The following is a 4,685-nucleotide window of genomic DNA, read 5'->3' as shown; positions in this document are numbered from 1 at the left end:
CCCCCACCTTTTGTTCTGGTGTCTTCCCCCTCCCTTCTCAGTCCTGGAGAAGGATCTCAGCCCGAAACATCGACTGTTGTTTCATTTCCATCAATGCAGCCTGACCTGCTGAGTTCCTCCAGCGTTTTTTGTCTGATGCATAAATTAGCATGAACTTAAATTAATGTATAAATTATGCATAATTTACACGTGCAACAATAAACAAGATATATCATTCTATATATCAAAAGAAGATTTAATATTTACTTTAATCACTTTTTTCATCCTCCTCTTGTAAATGCTAAAATGTTTCCAAGCCTCAGGGTTACTGCTCTTTTTTGTTCTATTACTACCTTGTTTTGTTAGCTTCTTCCAGAACAATTATCCTGTGCAGTTTAAAAGGATGTATATTTATTATAAGCTACACTTTAATTTGTGTTTACTGTCATGGTTTTTAATGTCATTCCCCAGTCTACCAGAGCCAGGCCATGCTTTGTACTTGAGTACCATAGTTAATGTTAAGAGTTTGAGGAGATTTGAATGTCGTATGTACCGTTCTGACTGGTGGCATCACGGCCCTGCTATGGAGACTCCAATGCACAGGATCAAAAGGGGCTTCAGAGGGTTGTAGACTCCCCTCTATCGAGGACATCTTCTAAAGGTGGTGACTCAGGAAGGCAGCATCTATCATTATCTGGGATATGCCCTCTCCTCATTACTGCCATCAAGGGGAAGGCATTGGAGCCTGGAGAACTACACTCAATGTTTTAGGAACAGCTTTTTCCCTTCTGCCATCAGATTTCTGAATGGCCCATTAACAGAACCTGTCCTGATGAAGGGTCTCGGCCCGAAACGTTGACAGTGTTTCTCCTTATAGATGCTGCCTGACCTGCTGTGTTCCACCAGCATTTTGTGTGTGTTGTTAGAACCTCATTATTCCTCTTTTGCACTATTTGTTTATTTATTTATTTAACAACTGTTGTAACTTTTGGTAATTTGTTCCACCTTCACTGTACTGCTGTCGCAAAACAACAAACTTCACAACTGATAAACAGAAGAGATGCTACAGATGTTGGAAATCCAGAGCAACACACACAAATTGCTGGAAGAACTCAGCAACTCAGGCAGCATCTATGGAGAGGAATAAAGAGTCGACTCAATTCAGGTCTTAAAGCCAGTGACAATAAACCTGATTGGATTCTGATTCTGTACAGTGCTGCCCTCTGTTGGCCATGGTGAGTAGATCTTCTGGCACACATTCCTTTTCCTGAATGCAGTGTGCCAAGTGGCAGCAACTTGTGTAAAATTTAGAGCAGCACACAAAAAGTACTGGAGGAACTCAGCGGGTCAGGTGTCAAAGGAAGGAAACGGACGGTCAAACTTTCCAGTTGAAACCCTGATCTGGAATGAAAGATAGCTGCATAAAAAGATGGGGGGGGGGGGGGGAAGGAGCATTGATGATAGGCAGATGTGGGAGGGGAGAGTGGGCATAGTGCCAGAAGCTGGGAAGTGATAGGAGGAAATGATGAAGGGGTAAACACAATAGAATCTGATAGGTAGGTGGATTATGGAATTGAGGGAGGTGAGGAAGCCAATAGGAATGGTGGGAGAGGGGAACCAGTGTGAGAAGTATGTGGGGGATGTGCAGATGGAGAGGGGAAAGAGGCAATGTGATGGTGAACAGGTAGATAGAGAACAGAGAGAAAAGGGACAAGGGGGGCAGTTACTAGAACTTGGAGAATTCAACATTAATGCTCTCAGATGGATTACGATGTGCTGTTCTTCTAGTTTGCATTTAGTCATGTGGAGGAGTCCAGAGACAGACATGTTGGTGTGGAAATGAAGGGGAAGGGTTAGATTTGAAATGGCTCGCAACCCGGAGATCAACAAACAGCAGATGGAGCAGAGGTGCTCAGTGAAGCAATCGCCCAGTCTGCTTTGAGGCTTGTTGATGTCAAGGAGGCCTCTTTGGGAGCAATAAGTACCACTGCGGCATTTGTATGTGAAATACCACCTCCCCTGGAAGAGCTATTTAGGGCCCTGTACGGTGGTGAGGGAGGAGGTATAGGGAAAGGGGTTTCACAAGAAGGAGACGGGAAGGCGATAGAGAACTTAGTGACATGGTGCAATGATGATGACCTTTCCCTTAATCTCAGCAAAACAGAAGAGCTGGTCATTCACGTGTTTCTGTCTACATCAACAGTATCGAGGGCTTCAACTTCCTAGGACTAAACATTGTCTGGCCTGGTCCATCCATGTTGATGTCAAGGCCAAGAAAGATCAGCAAAGCTCCTACTTCCTCAGGGAGCTTAAGAAATTTTGCAAATCCCTGTCAACCTTTACCCTTTATATCCATGCATTATAAAAAGCATTCTGTCTGGATGCCAGCAACACACACAAAAAGCTGGAGGAACTCAGCAGGCCGGGCAGCGTCTATGGAAACGGTCTCAGCCCGAAACATCGACTGTATTTTTTTTAACATGGACGCCGCCTGGCCTGCTGAGTTCCTCCAGCATCTTGTGTGTGGTGCTCTGGATTTCCAGCATCTGCAGATTTTCTCTTGTTTGCCGTCTGGAAGCATCACGGCCTTGAATGACAGCTGCTTTGCACATGACTGCAAGAAACTGCGGAGAGTTGTGGATCCAACTCAGCACATCACAGGAGGCAGCCCCTCCTCCCCAGACTCTGCCTACACTTCTTGCTGCATATCAAAGTCCTCACTGACCCCAGATAGTCTCTCTTCTCTCCTCTCCCATTTGGGAGAAGATACAAAAGCCTGAAAGCATGTATCACAAAGTTAAAGTAGTTTCTATCCACTGTTATCAGACTCTTGAACAGACCTCTTGTTCAATAAGATGGGCTCTTGTTCTCAAAATCTACCTCGTTATGATCTCGCACTTTATCACTTACTCCAATCTTTCAGTAGCTTTTACACTTCATTCTGCATTGTTACTGTTTTACCTTGTTCCAGCTCAATGCACTGTGTAATGATTTGATCTGCCTGAACAGTATGCAAGACAAGCTTTTCACTATGTCTTGGTACCTGTGACAAAAATAAACCAATTCCAATATCGTTACCTCTTGTGGTTCCAGTAGAGTGTCTGGGGTGGGAGGGAGGGATGAGCTGTCCAGGGTATCATCGAATGATTCTTGTAGAAAGCAGAAAGGGCAGTGGAGACGCACAACAAGCTGGAGGAACTCAGCAGGTCGGCCAGCATCCGTGGAAACGAGCAGTCAATGTTTCGGGCCGAGACCCTTCGTCGAAACGTTGACTGCTCGTTTCCACAGATGCTGCCTGACCTACTGAGTTTCTCCAGAATGTTGTGCGTGTTGCTTTGACCCTAGCATCTGCAGAGTATTTTGTGTTTCAGAGCAGTGGCGAGGAAGGTGATTAGTGGCAGGATCATATTGCAACTGGCAGAGGTTTTGAAGGATGAAACGCTGGATGCATAGACTGATGGGATGGTAGTTGAGGACCAGGGGTTCTCTGCCAGGGGGTGGGGGGATTAGATAAGGGCAGAAATGCAGGAAACAGAAGGGAAATGGGAAAGGGCATCAATAGTAGAGTGTGTGTGGGGAGAGGGATGAGGCATTTTCTGTAAAAGGAGGACATCTCAGATGTCCTGGAGTGGATGGCTAGGTGTCAGTGGATATTCTGTCTTCTGAAATAGAGACAGGGAGATCAAGAAAGGGGAAAGAGATGTCAGAGATGGACATAGTGCATCTGGGGTCAGGGGTAGAAGCTGGTGGAGGAGTTGATAAAATTGACAAGTTCTGCACTTGGGCCCCCTCTGCCTCTTTTGTCACCCTTCCTGAGCTACCTCATCCCCATCACCTTGCCTCATTCCCCTCCTCCACCCTCTCCATCTTCCCATCACTACTCACCCCCTCACTGGTTCCCCTTCCCCACCATTCCCCCCTGACCTCCCCACTCCCCCCTTCATTTATTCCATCCTTCATTTTCCTCTCCTCCCCGATTCCAGCGTTTGCATCCCTTTGTCCCTTCCAACAGCGATTCCTAATCTCTCCTCCCCCCGTGTGCCTATCACCAGGCCCACCTCACTTGGATCCACCATCACCTGCAGCTCGTTTTCCCTCTATACTATCTCCCCTCTTTCTAGTCCAGATAAAGGATCTCGACCCAAAAGGTCGACTGTTCCCCTCCACAGATGCTGCCCGACCCGCTGAGCTCCTTTGGCGTTCTATGTGTCGCTCCCGAGTCCCGATTCTGAAGCCACTTGTGCCTCCGGTGTTAAATTTTGGCCGATCCTTTGGGAGAGTGACTGCTCTGCAATACTATTTTTGGAACGGAACTCTGAATTGACGCGAATGCCACACCCTAAAAATATTTCTGGTTCCCAAAAAAAAAAACCCTGTTGCATCCCAGTTTCGCGCTGTTTCTGAGAACTTGCTTTGCTTAAATAATCTGCCGCATTTTCTACTCTAACAAGGGTATCTGCACTCCAACATCTTAGACAATGTGAAGTAGTTACAACTTCTCCAAAGGCGTTCCCACTCAATAAACTGAAGTGCAGAGTTTTAAAACATTGTTTGATTCACACCTTCTAGACATGTAAATATATTTTACACTGTGTAAAACATTCCAACAAAACACTAAACTTGGGCGCCCTGGCACGTCCGCAAACTTTGATTGAGTAAAGACTTTTTGGGCATTGATTTCGCGAGAGGCTCCGCCTCCCAATTCC

Source organism: Hemitrygon akajei, chromosome 26, assembly GCF_048418815.1.
Source record: "Hemitrygon akajei chromosome 26, sHemAka1.3, whole genome shotgun sequence".
Lineage (NCBI taxonomy): Eukaryota > Metazoa > Chordata > Chondrichthyes > Myliobatiformes > Dasyatidae > Hemitrygon > Hemitrygon akajei.
The sequence above is the reverse complement of the archived record's forward strand: the minus strand, read 5'-3'. Positions refer to the sequence as shown.